This window comes from Tasmannia lanceolata, unplaced genomic scaffold (assembly GCF_043159265.1).
Source record: "Tasmannia lanceolata isolate RefF3 unplaced genomic scaffold, GAP_Taslan_0.1 ptg000012l, whole genome shotgun sequence".
NCBI classification, from domain to species: Eukaryota; Viridiplantae; Streptophyta; class Magnoliopsida; order Canellales; family Winteraceae; genus Tasmannia; species Tasmannia lanceolata.
The window spans coordinates 49261258-49278963 of NW_027518689.1; positions in this window are offsets into that span (position 1 = coordinate 49261258).

A 17706-nucleotide genomic window follows, 5' to 3' on the forward strand; every position below is an offset into this window, starting at 1 on the left:
ACTACCCCCAGTATAAAAATACCCTAAAACATTCGGGACCACTGCAGTCGGGGTAGAGTGTACAGTACTTTCCAGATTAGACTGAGATCAGGCTTCACCAATAACAATCTCCCACTTGAAGACTAATATCTGCACTTCCACTGAATAGCTTCACTCAGCATGACTTATCACTCTCACATCCATCAATCATACATAAAGATCAATCAAAGTTGAGCTAAGGCCCAACTTTTCCCTGTCAATCACCTTTGTCAACATATCTGCAGGATTTTTGCTGCCATCAATCTTGTCTAGCTTCAGTTGTCCATCCTCCAAAACCGATCGAATGAAGTGATACCTTGACTGAATATGCTTCGTCCTCGAATGAAATGCTGAGTTCCTTGCTAGATGAATAGCACTTTGACTGTCACTCCACAGTATGTTGTTCTCTTGCTTTCTACCCAACTCTTCCATAAATCTTTGAAGCCAATCATTTCTTTACTAGCCTCAGTAATAGCCACATATTCTGCTTCTGTTGATGAGAGAGCAACCACCTTCTGTAAATTTGAAATCCAGTCAACTGTTGTTCCACCTACAGTGAAAACATATCCCGCGGTGCTTCTTCCTCTGTCTCTATCACCTGAATGATCTGAATCAACATATCCTTGAACATCTGTGTAGGCTCCCCCAAAGCATAAGCAATAATTGGATGTATCTCTGAGAAATCTGAGTATCCACTGAACTGCCTTCCAATACTCTTTTCCTGGGTTCTACATATACCTGCTGACAACTCCCACTGCATGTGCGATGTCCGGTCTCGTGCTTACCATTGCATACATTAAACTTCCAACTGATGAAGAATATGGCACTTTTGCCATGTTCTCTTTTTCTTCCTTTGTTGATGGACACAGATCCTTTGAAAGTTTAAAATGACCTGCCAATGGAGTAGCTACTGGCTTCGCCTTATCCATGTTGAACCTCTTTAATACTTTCTCGACATAAGCTTCTTGAGATAACCACAGTTTCTTCTACTTTCTGTCTCTCCTTATCTGTATGCCAAGAATTTGCTTCACCTCACCCAAATCTTTCATGTCAAAGGCTTTTGAAAGATTCTTCTTGAGTTCATTAATTCTTTGCATATTCGATCCTGCAACAAGCATATCATCTACATACAAAGCAAGAATTATGAAATTTCCATTTTCAAATCTTTGAAAATAAGCAGAGTGATCAGACTGACATCGAGTAAAATTTTAAACCTGCATAAAGTTGTCAAATTTCAAATATCACTGCCTTGGAGCTTGTTTGAGGCCATACAAACTCCTATTTAATTTGCAAACCAGATTCTCCTTTCCCTTGACTTCAAAGCCTTCAGGTTGATGCATGTAGATCTCTTCTTCCAAATCACCATGGAGAAAAACAGCTTTAACATCTAACTGCTCAAGATGTAAATTTTCTACAGCCACGATACTCAACAAAATGCGAATTGAAGTCATTTTAACAACGGGAGAAAATATTTCTTTGAAGTCAATACCTTTCTTTTGTGCAAACCCTTTTACCACAAGCCTTGCTTTGTACGTCTTCGTTCCCCTGAATTCATCTTTCACCCTGTATACCCATTTGTTGTACAATGCTTTCTTTCCAGCTGGCAGCTTCATCAAATCCCAAGTTTTGTTTTGTTTCAATGAGGCCATCTCCTCATTCATGGCTTGCTCCCACTTTATTTTGGAATCATCTTGCATTGCTTCCTGAAAACATTATGGCTCACCCGAATCAGTATACAAGACATAATTTAAAGCAGGAGAATACCTTTCAGGAGGTTTAATCTGTCTTGAAGATCTTCTAAGAACAGGAGTTTCCGGTTCCTGCACTTGAAGATTATCACCATAACTGCTTGTAGACTCAACATCTGAATTTCCAAAATCATCATCTGAACTTTCTGGAATTTCTTGCACACTAGGTCTGACCCCACCTGCAATCTCATCAAGTTCTAAAAACTCTGATTCATCTTTTCTAGTTTCCTGTTGTCTATCTTTGTACATGCAATTCTCATTGAATATAACATCTCTACTCCTGATGATTTTGTTATGTTCATAATCCCATAAACGATAACCAAAAGCATCTCCACCATATCCAACAAATGCACATTTAATAGACTTAGGATCAAGTTTCTTCCTATTTTCTTTATCAACATGGGCATAAGCAATGTAACCAAAAGTTCTCAGAAAAGAGTAATTTACCTGTTTCCCTGTCCAAACCTCCTCTGGAATCCCTCCATCTAATGCGCTAGATGGACTTTGATTTATCAGAAAACTGCAGTGTCAACTGCTGCTGCCCAAAACTGTTGAGGTAACCCCGAATGAATCCGCATGCTCCTCGCACGCTCCAGGATGGTTCTATTCATTCTCTCTGCAACCCCATTCTGTTGTGGTGTCATTGGAACTGTTTCCAATCTTCTGATTCCATTGAGTGAACAGTAGCTCTTAAAGCTTCCATCATCATACTCTCTGCCATTGTCCGTCTTAAGACATTTGACTTTGTTTCCTATTTCAGTTTCTACAAGAGCTTTCCACTTCCTGAAAACATCAAACACATCAGATTTATTTTTAATTGCAAAAACCCATGTTTTTCTACTTGCATCATCTATAAACGAAACAAAGTAAGATTTTCCACCAAAAGAATTTACCTGACCTGGTCCCCAAACATCTAAATGTACCAGTTCCAACCTTTCTATTTTCTTCTTGTTCCCTCCTTTCAGAAAGCTAACTCTCTTCTGTTTTCCATACACACAATTGTAAGCCCAAGTGTCTACTCTCCTATCTTGTTTTGATGATTCTAAACATAATTGATTGTGTTTTTGAATATTAATCAATTTGCTTTGAAGTGTTGTGTTTAAGATAGGATTGATCGTTGAAGAAACCAACACTCAACTTGGTCATGCTTAAAGGTGTACCAAACAAGAGCCAAAGGAGCTAAGTGTAGCTCACATCATCACTCAAGCAAGCATCCAAAGATGGAAGATCATTTGAAGACCAAAGCTAAAGAGGGATCAAAGATTGCATAGGTATCATTGTACATCCTTTCTCTTTAGATTTTCAAGTCAAGGCAAAACGTTTTCAAAGTGTTTTCAATTTGTTTTTCAAAGAACACTTAAGAACTTAAAATGGATTAGTGAATGGTTATGTGGTGGACCAACATGTTGGGACCCTCATAAACATTCCAAAATAACCATAGGAGTTGAGTTCCAAAAGCTAAAAATCAAACAAGCAATAAAAATCAAAATCTGCGGATTTTTAGGCTTCTCGGAACTCCGAGATTTTTCTCGGAGCTCCGAGCTCGGAACTCCGAGAGTTCCCTCGGAACTCCGAGAGTTCCCTCGGAACTCCGAGAAAAGGTCCAGTAGCGTCTGGACATTTTCTCGGAACTCCGAGAAAATTTCTCGGAACTCCGAGAAAATTTCTCGGAACTCCGAGAAATGGTCCAGTAGAAATTTTATTTCTTCTGGCCGTTGTCTCAGAACTCCGAGAATATTTCTCGGAACTCCGAGAATTCTCGGAACTCCGAGAATGATTCTCGGAACTCCGAGAACCCTGCGACAGCTCAGAATATAGCCGTTGGGATTTGAATTAATTCTTGTATTTTGATATTTCCACCCCCAAACGGTCATATTCTTTGGAGAGGCTATAAATACAATATGTAGAGAAGTTTTTCTCACTTTCTTGATCATTTGAAAACATCCTTGAGCATCAAAGAAAACTTGCAACCTATTATTGCTTGAGATTTTTGTTTTCCCCAAACTTGCCTTGCAACTTGCAAATCTATTTGAGTTGGGATTTTAGAGCTTTCACTTGCAACCATCATTGAAGAGCAATCAAGGATCTACAAAGAGCATCAAGCTTTCAAGAAGAAGCCAAGCTATTCAATCTTCATTCCTTGTATAGGTGGCTAGGGCATTCCTTATTTTAATTCCCTAGAGAGCAACCGCTTAGAACTCGGCGGAGAAGGAGAGTCTTTGTAAAGGTGTAAGGGCATCATCATTTAATATCCCTTGGAAGTGTAACCGCCTCGGAGCCGGGCATCGTGGAGGTCTCCAATAGTGGAAATCCTTAAGGACGATCTTAAGAAGAGTGGAGTAGGGCTTTGCCCGAACCACTATACATCGGAGTGGAGTAGGGCTTTGCTCGAACCACTATACATCGGTGTGTTCTTTCTTGTCTTGCATTTCCATTATTAACTTTTGGTTTGACATTTCCTTTTTGTTTCTAATTATTTACACTAACCAAATATTTAACTAAGTGAAGAAAATTCCAATTAGGGTTCATAGGTAATTTTCAAAAGGCCTAATTTTGAGTTAAATTCAATTCACCCCCCCTCTTGAGCATTTCAATTGGTATCAAAGCCTCGTCTCTAATTTTTAGAAAACCCTAACCGGTCTAGAGTAAAGATTCTAAAATGGCAAACTACCCTCAACACCATGAAGGTTATTCAAACACTAGGCCACCCTATTTTGATGGAACAAACTATGGTTTTTGGAAAACCAAAATGAAAATTTTTTTAACCCAAGACTATCAAATGTGGAGAGCAATTAATAATGAATACATCTTACCCACAAGAAATTTAAATGATTGGACCGAAGCCGAACAACAAGCTTCGAATTATAATGCCAAAGCCATGAATTCTCTTATTTGTGCTCTATCGCCCGGAGAATTCAATAGAGTATCAAATTTGAATTCGGCTAAGGAAATTTGGGACACTCTAGAAGTCACCCATGAGGGAACCAATCAAGTAAAAGAATCTAAAATGAACCATCTTTTTCGACAATACGAACTCTTTCAAATGACACCCGATGAAACAATTGCCGACATGTACACTAGATTCACAAATCTTGTAAATGGATTAAGGGGTCTTGGAAAACAATTTTCCAATAGAGATTTAGTGACTAAAATCCTTAGGTCCTTACCTTTGTCTTGGGAATCCAAAACCTCCGCAATCACCGAAGCCAAGGACATGAACACATTGAACCTAGATGAACTAATAGGGTCCTTGATCACCCATGAAATGATTTTCAAAACAAAAGCACCCGAAATCGAAACTAAAATTGAAAAAGGAAAAGGAATTGCTTTTGCTTGTAATATAGGTGAAAATGAAGATGCAAAAGAAGACATGGAAGATGAAGTTGCCCTCCTAACAAGAAGGATCAAATTCTTGCAAAGGAACATGGGAGGGATGAGAAATAGAAGGACAAACCCTCCATTCAAGAAGAAAGAAGAACTCGGTGATGGATCTTCTCAACCACGATGTTACGGTTGCAAGAAGCTTGGACACATTCGTCCGGATTGTCCACTCAACAATGAACCCACTTCAAACAACCGCTTCAAGAGAAGAGAAGGCAAGAAAGGAATGACCGCCACATGGGATGAGGAAATTGAAAGCGAAGGCGAACAAAATGATGGCGAAGATTGCTTGATAGCAAGGAACGTATGCTTCATGGCCTCAACAAACGACAACAATGAGGTAAACACTTTAAATGATGTTATTGTTTTAAAAGAAGTTCTTGATTCCCTACAAAATGCAAATGATGAACTTGAAATTCAATTTGATAAAATTGCATCACTTGAAAATTCTCTTGCTAACATGACAAAAGAATTTGGTTGGTTAAAAAAGGATCATGAATTTTTAGATGATAAGAATGAAAAATACAAAGTAGAAATTCATGAGTTAAATGCTTCTATCAAAATCTTAAATAAAAACCGACAAGAACTCTCAAATGAAAACAACAATCTAAAGCATGAAAATGGTAGATTATCTTTTGAGTATGATGAACTAAAGAAACTTTTTGAAAAATTTGAAAATAGTTCATTAAAATTGGATAGGCTTGTAAATCTTCAAAGAATGTCAAGTGACAAAAGTGGACTTGGACATAAATGGAACACCACAATATCCAACTATAAAACTAAACTTGAAAAGGTTTCTTCTAGCGGTACCAAAATTTGCTTTTATTGTGGTCTAGAAGGTCATTACAAGGTTGCTTGCTTACATGCTAAATAAGATAAGATTAAGTTGAACTCTAATGTGAAAACAAATGAACATAGCAAGATTAGGAAGATTTGGGTACCTAAGGGATCTCACTTGCCTATTCATATGTAGGTATGCCTTAAAAGCCATAACAAGAAGAACACATGGTACCTTGATAGTGGATGCTCTAGACATATGACCGGAGACCTTACTCAATTCGCATCCCTATCGCTCAAGGATGGTGGAGACGTTACCTTTGGAGATGATAAGAAAGGAAAAGTCAAAGGTGAAGGCACCATAGGTAACTCTACCTCTCCCATACATGATGTACTATTTGTTGATGGCTTGTCCCATAATCTTATTAGCATTAGTCAATTATGTGATAATGGTTTTGAAGTTGTCTTCAATCCCGATAAATGCATTGTTAAAAATAAGATAGATGGAGTAGTCAAATTCATAGGTTCTAGAGACAATAACATTTACACAATTTGATTAGATGATCTTAGACTCCAAAATGTAACTTGTCTTAATGCCATTAGTGAGGATTCTTGGCTATGGCATAGGAGGTTGGGTCATGCCGGAATGGATCTCATTTCGACCCTCTCCTCAAAAGAAAGTGTTAGAGGATTGCCTAAGTTCAAATTCATCAAGGATCACATTTGTAGAACTTGTCAATTAGGAAAACAATTGAAAAGCTCATTTGCACCTAAAAATATGATTTCAACTTCCTACCCCTTGGAGCTACTTCATATGGATCTTTTTGGACCAATGAAGACTAGTAGCCTAGGTGGAAAGAGGTACGTGTTTGTAGTTGTGGATGACTACTCACGATTCACATGGGTCATATTTCTAGCACACAAAGATGAAACTTATGAAAACTTCCTTACATTGTGCAATCAAATACAAAATGAAAAAGGTGTTGCTATCTCTTACATTAGAAGTGATCATGGAACTGAATTTGAAAATGTACATTTTGACACTTATTGTAATGAACATGGCATAAAACATAATTTTTCCGCACCTAGAACACCTCAACAAAATGGAGTAGTAGAAAGAAAGAATCGAACTCTCCAAGAAATGGCTAGAACTATGTTGCATGAAAATGATCTCCCTAGATATTTTTGGGCGGAAGCGGTTAGCACCGCTTACTATATTATAAACAGGGTATATTTAAGGCCAATTTCTAAGAAAACACCTTATGAGCTTTGGAAAAACTTGAAACCAAATATAAGCTATTTTAAAGTGTTTGGATGTAAATGCTTCACTTTGAACATTAAAGATAATTTACACAAATTTGATAAGAAATCGGATGATGGAATATTCTTAGGGTATTCTTCTCATAGTAAGGCATATAGAGTATTTAATAGGAGAACCCTAGTAGTAGAAGAATCCATGCATGTGACATTTGATGAAAGAGAGCCAACACCACAAGAAATGCCACATGATGAGGATGAACCCATTGAACATCTTTTTCCAAAATTGAGTGCTCCTCCTCATGCATCAACAAGTCATACATTACCTAGTGAGGAAGTAGAAAATGAAAATGATGACTCATTGCCTAGGGATAGGAGAACATTGGTAGATCATCCTGAATCCCAAATTTTAGGTGATGCCACATTGCCAGTAAGAACTAGATCATACTATCGTAGTGTGAGTAACAATTTGGCGTTCCTATCCGAATTAGAACCAAAATCCATCAAGGAAGTTGAAAAGGATGAATATTGGTTGATGGCTATGCAAGAAGAGCTAAGACAATTCGAAAGGAACAAAGTGTGGAGGCTAGTGCCTAGACCTAGTGATCATCCAGTCATTGGCACGAGATGGGTGTATAGAAATAAATTGGATGAAAATTGAATTATCACTAGGAATAAAGCTAGGCTTGTAGCCCAAGGGTACAATCAGGAGGAAGGGATAGATTATGATGAGACATTTGCTCCTGTTGCCCGTATGGAGGCTATTAGGATACTTTTGGCATATGCATCTCATAAAGGATTTAAACTATATCAAATGGATGTCAAAAGTGCCTTCCTAAATGGCTATATCCAAGAGGAAGTATATGTTGAGCAACCTCCAGGTTTTGAAGACTTCAAACATCCAAATCATGTCTTTAGGCTTGATAAAGCTTTATATGGATTAAAGCAAGCTCCTAGAGCTTGGTATGAGAGGCTTTGCACTTTCTTAGTTGAAAAGGGATTCGAGATGGGAAAGGTGGATAAAACCTTATTTATCAAAAGAGAAAATCATGATATCCTCCTTGTCCAAATCTATGTGGATGATACCATCTGTGGCTCAACTAATCAAAAATTGTGTGATGAATTTGCAACCTTAATGAAAAATGAATTTGAAATGAGCATGATGGGAGAATTAACCTACTTCTTAGGACTCCAAATTAAACAATACAAAAATGGAATATTTTTAAATCAAGAAAAATATACAAAGGAGTTATTAAAGAAATATGGCATGGATAGCAGTAAGACATCAAGAATTCTCATGAGTACTTCTGCTAAGCTAGAAAAAGATGAATTTGGCAAATCTGTGGATCAGAAATTGTATAGGGGTATGATAGGTAGTTTGCTCTATTTGACAGCCAGCAGACCAGACATTATGTTTACTGTCTGTCTCTGTGCTCGATTTCAATCGGATCCTAAAGAATCTCACCTATCAGCAGTTAAGAAGATCTTCAAGTACTTAAGAGGAACCCAAAGTCTAGGACTGTGGTATGAAAGATCATCTTCCTTCACTCTCATCGGATATTCAGATGCAGACTTTGCTGGATGTAGAGTAGATAGGAAAAGCACTAGTGGGACTTGCCAATTCTTGGGTAAATCACTTGTTTCATGGTTTAGCAAGAAGCAAAATTCAGTAGCTCTGTCCACAACAGAAGCAGAATATGTGGCAGCTGGAGCTTGCTGTGCTCAAGTCCTATGGATGAAAAGCACATTGATGGACTATGCAATCAAAATGGAAAAATATTCTCATCCAATGTGACAATACTAGTGCTATATGCTTAACAAAGAACCCCATACAACACTCAAGAACAAAACACATTGAGATCAGGCACCACTTCATTAGAGATCACTCACAAAAAGGGGATATTTGCTTAAAATATATCAACACTGAAGAACAATTAGCGGATATCTTTACAAAACCCCATAGTGATGATAGAATTTGCTATATCCGAAGTGCCTTAAACATATGGAGTACGGATCAAATCAAAGAAATTGCCAAATAAATACTTTGTGCCTTTAACCAGCTTATCTATATAGTATTTATATATATAATCTTTGTTTGGTAGTATCTGCATGAATGAGATGTCAAATTTTTAATCTTAAAAATCACTCAATTGATATTCTTAGCCTTCTTAGTTTTTCTAAGTTGGAGAGGTATCTTCACTTTAATTAAAATACCTAACATCTTGACATATGTCAACATCTCGATCATGAACAAGTATATGTGCATTACTTGGTTATATATTTTTATACCATAAGCATTGATTTAGGGGGAGTTATCCACTCCTAAATTTTTTTTTACACCCTTTCTGTCGATGACAAAAGGGGGAGAAGTTTGAAATTGATTATCTATTCATTTGACTATATGCACCACTTGCTTATAACTTGTATCATTTATATGTGTGCATATATTGAGGGGGAGTTCCAGTATTCACTTGCCTACTATGTCACTCCACACACACCTCATAATCAATTTTGTTTGTCATCATCAAAAAGGGGGAGATTGTAAGCCCAAGGGTCTACTCTCCTATCTGGTTTTGATGATTCTAAACATAATTGATTGTGTTTTTGAATATTAATCAATTTGCTTTGAAGTGTTGTGTTTAAGATAGGATTGATCGTTGAAGAAACCAACACTCAACTTGGTCATGCTTAAAGGTGTACCAAACAAGAGCCAAAGGAGCTAAGTGTAGCTCACATCATCACTCAAGCAAGCATCCAAAGATGGAAGATCATTTGAAGACCAAAGCTAAAGAGGGATCAAAGATTGCATAGGTATCATTGTACATCCTTTCTCTTTAGATTTTCAAGTCAAGGCAAAACGTTTTCAAAGTGTTTTCAATTTGTTTTTCAAAGAACACTTAAGAACTTAAAATGGATTAGTGAATGGTTATGTGGTGGACCAACATGTTGGGACCCTCATAAACATTCCAAAATAACCATAGGAGTTGAGTTCCAAAAGCTAAAAATCAAACAAGCAATAAAAATCAAAATCTGCGGATTTTTAGGCTTCTCGGAACTCCGAGATTTTTCTCGGAGCTCCGAGCTCGGAACTCCGAGAGTTCCCTCGGAACTCCGAGAAAAGGTCCAGTAGCGTCTGGACATTTTCTCGGAACTCCGAGAAAATTTCTCGGAACTCCGAGAAATGGTCCAGTAGAAATTTTATTTCTTCTGGCCGTTGTCTCGGAACTCCGAGAATATTTCTCGGAACTCCGAGAATTCTCGGAACTCCGAGAATGATTCTCGGAACTCCGAGAACCCTGCGACAGCTCAGAATATAGCCGTTGGGATTTGAATTAATTCTTGTATTTTGATATTTCCACCCCCAAACGGTCATATTCTTTGGAGAGGCTATAAATACAATATGTAGAGAAGTTTTTCTCACTCTCTTGATCATTTGAAAACATCCTTGAGCATCAAAGAAAACTTGCAACCTATTATTGCTTGAGATTTTTGTTTTCCCCAAACTTGCCTTGCAACTTGCAAATCTATTTGAGTTGGGATTTTAGAGCTTTCACTTGCAACCATCATTGAAGAGCAATCAAGGATCTACAAAGAGCATCAAGCTTTCAAGAAGAAGCCAAGCTATTCAATCTTCATTCCTTGTATAGGTGGCTAGGGCATTCCTTATTTTAATTCCCTAGAGAGCAACCGCTTAGAACTCGGCGGAGAAGGAGAGTCTTTGTAAAGTTGTAAGGGCATCCTCATTTAATATCCCTTGGAAGTGTAACCGCCTCGGAGCCGGGCATCGTGGAGGTCTCCAATAGTGGAAATCCTTAAGGACGATCTTAAGAAGAGTGGAGTAGGGCTTTGCCCGAACCACTATACATCGGTGTGTTCTTTCTTGTCTTGCATTTCCATTATTAACTTTTGGTTTGACATTTCCTTTTTGTTTCTAATTATTTACACTAACCAAATATTTAACTAAGTGAAGAAAATTCCAATTAGGGTTCATAGGTAATTTTCAAAAGGCCTAATTTTGAGTTAAATTCAATTCACCCCCCCTCTTGAGCATTTCAATCTTCACAGAACTCAAAATCCACCCCCTTCAAACCAGGTAACAGATTTCTTGAGTGTAGGTTCTTTATACCAGTCTCACTCAAATGCCCAAGCCTGTGATGCCAAAGTGTAGTGTTCGCATCTGTGGAAGCTAATGAAACAGCATAATCATTAGTGCCAGTAAACATGTACAAAGTACCAACCAGATTACCCTTGGCCACTACTAGCGACCATTTTGTAATCTTGCATTGACCATTATCGAAACCAACAAAATACCCTTCACTGTCCAATTTGCTTGTTGAGATGAGATTCTTCTTTAATTTTGGAACATGGCGTGCCCCTTCCAACTTCAAGTGGCTACCATTAGATAATTTTAACAAAATTGTACCTTTTCCTACAATCTTACATTCTTGTCCGTTTCCCACAGTTACATGTCCATAATCACCATGAACATAATCATGAAAATAATGCTTATGAGAAGTACAATGAAAGGAAGCAGCAAAATCTATGAACCAAACTTCAAATTTAACATCTACTGATGCAGATAAACACAAATCACCATATACCTCATCATTCGTAGACACCATGTTTGCTTCGTCATCATTATTCTGCTGACCTTTTTCATCTTTGTTCTTCTTGTTCTAGCAATCTTTCCTCATGTGTCCAGTCTTGCCGCAATTCCAGGATTTTCCTTTGATTTTTCCTTCCGTTTTTCCTTTTTCAATTGACTTTGATCTGCCTCAGGATTGTGACTTTGATCTGCCTCAGGATTGTGACTTTCTGCCCTTCGAAGTACTTCCTCTCTGTTGTTGTCTGCCCCTTGTTTCAACGGACAGAATAGTGCCGAATGAGACATCTAAACTTTTTCTCTACATCTCATCACTCAATATACAACTAACAACATCGTTGAATACCAAGTTTCCTGTGATTGTATTACTTACAGCCATAACCAAGTTATTCCAACTTTTTGGCAAAGAACACAAGAACAACAGATCCACAACTTCATCATCAAAAGTCAAATCAACAGATTGTAATTGACCAATAATCATAATAAACTCATTTAAATGATTGGATACAGAAACGTTATCAGACATCGTCATATTAAATAACTTTTTCATGAGGAAAACTTTATTTGACGCAGAGGATTTTTCGTATAACTTAGCTAGGGTTTCCATGACTCCAGTGGTTGTGGTTTCTTTGGAGATATTGAAGGCCACCTGCGACTTGAGAGATAACCTCACCGTAGCCAACGCCTTTCTGTCCAAAATCTTCCAATCTTCAGCCTTCATCGCTTCCGGCTTCTTGCCCAACGGAAGATATAGATCTTTCTGATAAAGACAATCCTCGATCTGCATCTTCCACCACTGAAAGTTCTGCCCATTAAATTTCTCAACTTTCGATTTTCCATCTTCTGTCATCGCTCCCACTCAAGCGAAAAATTCTGTCAGATTCGCTTTTCAACCTCGGCTCTGATACCAGTTGTTAGGAATTAACAACGCAGCAGAATAACGATGCAAAGATAAAACAAAACATCACACACATAACACACATATTTACGTGGTTCACCCAACCAGTTTGGTATGGGCTACGTCCACGGTAGAGCGCCAAGTCAACAATTCTACTATTCTGAAGAAAAGATTACAAACCCTCACACCTCTCTAGGGTGTTTGTAGACACCCCATTTTGATCGGACCCTTAATCATCGCTTCACAATGTACCGCTACCTAACGAGTTAGGAGTCAGGTATATCTGCATTGATTTATATGGAACTATTTGGCAGGACCATATAAATCTTGGGTGATTCGCTACCTCGAAAGAGAGGAGTCAGAGTTACCCGGATAGTTAAACAGATGGATTTTCAGCAATGGTCTGTATAACTATCGCCTGGTGAAAAGTAGTTTCACCGTGATTTCAGATTGTGGGAAAAGTAGTTTTCCCTTTAATTGGAAGATGGGCGAAAAGTAGTTTCCCCGTGTTTTGGAAGATTGAGGGAAAAGTAGTTTCACCTTTGATTGTAAGATTGGTAGAAAAGTAGTTTCCCCGTTGATTGAAAGATTGGGCGAAAAGTAGTTTCCTCTTTGTTTGGAAGATTGGGCGAAAAGTAGTTTCCCCTTTGATTGTAGGATTGGGCGAAAAGTAGTTTCCCCGTTGATTGGAAGATTGGGCGAAAAGTAGTTTCCCCTTTAATTGGAAGATTGGGCGAAAAGTAGTTTCCCCGTGTTTTGGAAGATTGGGGGAAAAGTAGTTTCCCCTTTGATTGTAAGATTGAGCAAAAAGTAGTTTCCGCGTTGATTGAAAGATTGGGCGAAAAGTAGTTCCCCCTTTTGATTGAAAGATTTGGCGAAAAGTAGTTTCCCCTTTAATTGAAAGATTGGGCGAAAAGTAGTTTTCCTGTTGATTGGAAGATTGGGCGAAAAGTAGTTTCCCCGTTATTAGAAGATTGGGTGAAAAGTAATTTCCCCATGATTTGAAAGATTGGGTGAAAAGTAGTTTCCCCATTATTTGAAAGAATGGGCGAAAAGTAGTTTCCCCTTTGATTGGAAGATTGGGCGAAAAGTAGTTTCCCCTTTAATTGGAAGATTCAACGAAAAGTAGTTTTCCTGTTGATTGGAAGATTGGGCGAAAAGTAGTTTCCCCGTTGATTGGAAGATTGGGTGAAAAGTAGTCCCCATGATTTGGAAGATTGGGCGAATGGTAGTTTCCCCTTGGATTGATATGGAAAGAAGAGAGAAAAGTAGTTTCTCAATGACATAGAGTTTTTGGAAGAGAAAAGTAGTTTCTCGATGTTATGAAGATTTTGAAAGAGAAAAGTAGTTTCTCACGGATTTAGAGGATTGGAGAAAAGTAGTTTCTCGTGGTTATGATGTTTGCCGAAAAAGTAGTTTCCCCATTGTTTGGAATATTTGTGTGAAAAGTAGTTTCACCAATATGGTTTGTTTTGCCAAGTTTAGAGTTTAAAGAGAAGCCATCTCATTGATATGTCATGATATGTTTTCTTGAATTAAGAGTTAGAGAGAGTCTATCTCACCTATGCTTGTATATTTTAAGCTTTGTGGCAAGGTCATTTGTTGTTTTACCCTTGTGAATATCATTTTAGAGTCAAAACCCAAAAATTTGTTTTACTTTATTTTCGGGCCGGCCAAAATGTGTTGTCTGTTCAACTTTGCCATTCGTGTGACAAGCACACTCTGCCAAAGAGGGGCATCTGTAGACACCCCATTTTGACCGGACCCTTTTCCCCAAATTTGAAAAAATTTCTGAAATTGAATAAAGTCCAAAAGTTGAGTCAAAGTGCCGAAATCAAATTAAATCCTGAAATTCTTGAAGAGCCCGAAAAATGCTCATTTGTAGATCATTTCAAAATCTTGTGGAGCCCAAGTGATCCCTGAACTCCATTGATATCTTCCGTTCAACTGCCACAATCTTTCCCTTCATTTTAGAAAAATCGAAAAAATATGGAATACCCTTGCGTTTTGATATTGGTACTCTCCTATTTGAATTCCCCGAGTTTTAACGTTTATTCGCGTACCACTTTTTGATATCTACACTAATTCACCCCGTCTTAGTATTTAAAGAGCTATTAAGAGGTTATTACATGCCTAAAATAGCTCCCACATGCTAACTAAAAGATGAAAAGATGGTTGAGTTGGTTCATTTATCAAAGCATGGTTACGCTGATATCATCTTGACAAAATGAAGTGTTCCTCTTTTCTTCCCCAGACCACCTCCAATAGAGTAAAAAAGGTAGGTGCAAATTCATCCAAGGGAGTGTCCAGGTGAGAGGAAAGGGGTCGAATATATTGTTTTTTGGGGTTGGTTTACTCGGACCACCACCCGGTAGTGTAAAAAAAGTAGTAAAATGCATTAGCATGGGCTGTCCAGTTGGAAATAGAGGGGTTGAATATATTATTCTCCCTCTAAATGAGCCACCGAACAGGGTATGAAAAGGTGGGATCTCATTTTTTGTGAGGGGAAATTTTTTTATTTTCCAGAGAGGGTTTCCTTATTTTGGGCGAAAAAATAGCAGAGAGAGGAGAGAGCCATGGCCATGATCATCGTGCTCATCTTCGTCTATCTTCGAGAGCTAGCTGTTCATCTTCTTCTCCATCTCCTCCATTGATTCCACTTCAACCCCATCTCAAAACCCTTTCTTCGATGATCCCTAAACCCTGGATCTTAAACCTTAATTCATCCTAAACCCCGATCTGTATTTCTAACCTTTAGATTTGATTTTTCTTCACCTAAATCCGTTTATATACTACCTAAATTCATCATTTCCTTCGTTGAATCTCATCCTTGCTAAGGATTCAGACCTAATTGTTCATTACCTTTGTTAATTTTGGGGGTCTCATTTTTTTGTTTGGAATGGAATAGAGTGAAAGGGAGAAGGATCCGAGAAAGAAAAATTGCAGAGAGGGTAAAGAGTCATCCAACTCAGGCCAATGCCTTTCTCTAGCATTTCAGGTAATTCCCTTGTTTTTCCTTTAAAATTGTGTTAGAATGACTGTTTTCTTCACCTTAAGGGTTTGTTCAGATCTTTAACAATTCAATCCAATTGACCTTTTCATGTGAATCTAGATCAGATATTTGCCTTGGATTTTTATTTTATTTTATTATTCTCGGCCAAATTGATTCTCTGATACAGATTCAGATGATGAGAGTTAATCTAATATTTCAATCCAATTAGGCTTCAGATAAGGATCCAGATTATAATATTTGCTTTAAATTTTAACGCTTCAGCCCAATCAGCTTCTTGATATGGATCTGAACCATTATATTGGTAAGGTCTCAAATCAGGATGCTTGACCTAAATTCTAGTTCATTTACAATGATTGATTTTGGACTCTTTTATTCTTAGCTTTTATAAAGATTTGGATCAAAGCCAATGGTTAAAATTTTGTATCTGTTCAACATGTTAAACTCTGATCAGTATCTGTAGCCTAGTTCGTGATTTGGAACTCTTCACGTTGGCAATTTCATATCTTTTGTCAAGTTTCTGTTGTGGTCCAGTAAGGAAATTTCTCTCTTTGTTTCCTTCCGGAATAGTATCAGCGCAATCATGTCTTACCACCTATCTGATTCTAGCTTGTTTCACATTGGGTGTGGAATGATATTGGATTAGCCATGTCTTGATAATTGTATACCTTGCTTTTTTCTCCTCAATTGGCTTTGTGAACCTGTTACTGCCCATGCTATTTCTTAGTACAGCTTGTAAGAAATTTTTTTTAAGGGAATGATGAGGAGTACTTATTATTACTTTGAACCTCAAAAGACAGGTCAGATTAATGTAATTAAGAGCACGAGATTATAGTAATGTCATTCCTATAAATTTTCAGTGAGGAGCTAAAATCCACATTGCCATGCTTTAATGACACTACAATTGTGTTGTTCATCTTTTCATTGATTCATCCTTTACTCATAAGTTTCGGTTCATCACTAAAAGGGAAAGAGTATAGCGAAGCTATTGTCGTTGTCATTATAGCATTGTAGTATGAGGGACGATGAAGGCGTTAGCCCAAGCCCATCCTTAGGGGACTCGTTCAGTCCAAGTAGCGCTCCCCTCCTTTGTATAGTAGACTTGCCTAGTCTTTTAGACGCCTTTTAAATATCCGTTCCTTCTTCATTGCAAGGGCAATGATAGCGCTAGCTGAAGCCAACCCTTAGGGAGACAAGCTATGTCTCAGCAGAAAAGTCAAAATCTTTTGGAGACAAGCTTTGTCTCATTAGTAAGTCCGCCTATAGGAGACTATCCAAGTCTCAAGTAGAACACCTCCCTATTAGTTGGAGACTGACTTGGTCTGTTAGTCACCTGTACACTTCTTATTCATTGCAAGGGCGATGATAAGGATACTTGGAGCCCACCTTTGTGTATAGTAGGCATGCCTTGCCTCATTTATAGAGCCCCTATTTGGAGACAAGCTTTGTCTCATTTAGAGAGTTTTTCCTTTAGGAGGCTTACCTAGCCTCATGTTAGAGCCCCCCTTTCTTCTAGAAAGAGCCTTTGACTTATTTACCCTTGCATTTTGGTAGCATTATTAGATAGTCATTGACTCATTTGCACCCCTTCCTTTAGTGTTTTAGTTAGGAGTTTCTCCTTTAGAGTTGTTATCATTCATTTTGGTTAGGGACTAACTCAGTTTTATTAGAGCTTTGCTTATTTGGGATCTTAGATCATTTTCATTGTTCTTGAGACACTTGTTTACTTGTTCGTGGATTGTTACATCTTGTTTTGAGATACTAGTTTGTTGGTTTGGGGTTTCCCCTTTACCCTAAGGGTTTTACCCTAGGGTGTTGCATTGTGTGTTCCTTTTGGCCTTTGACCAAATGGGTGAAAATATTTGAAATTTAAAGTCCATAAACCTTTAAAATTTTAAAATCACAAGAGCATTGAAATCACAAAAACATTAGAATATTTGAAAAACTCAAAAAAAACTATTAGAAATTTAAAAGTGTTGAGTGTTTTTAGAAGTAGTTAGGAAAGTTTGTTTCG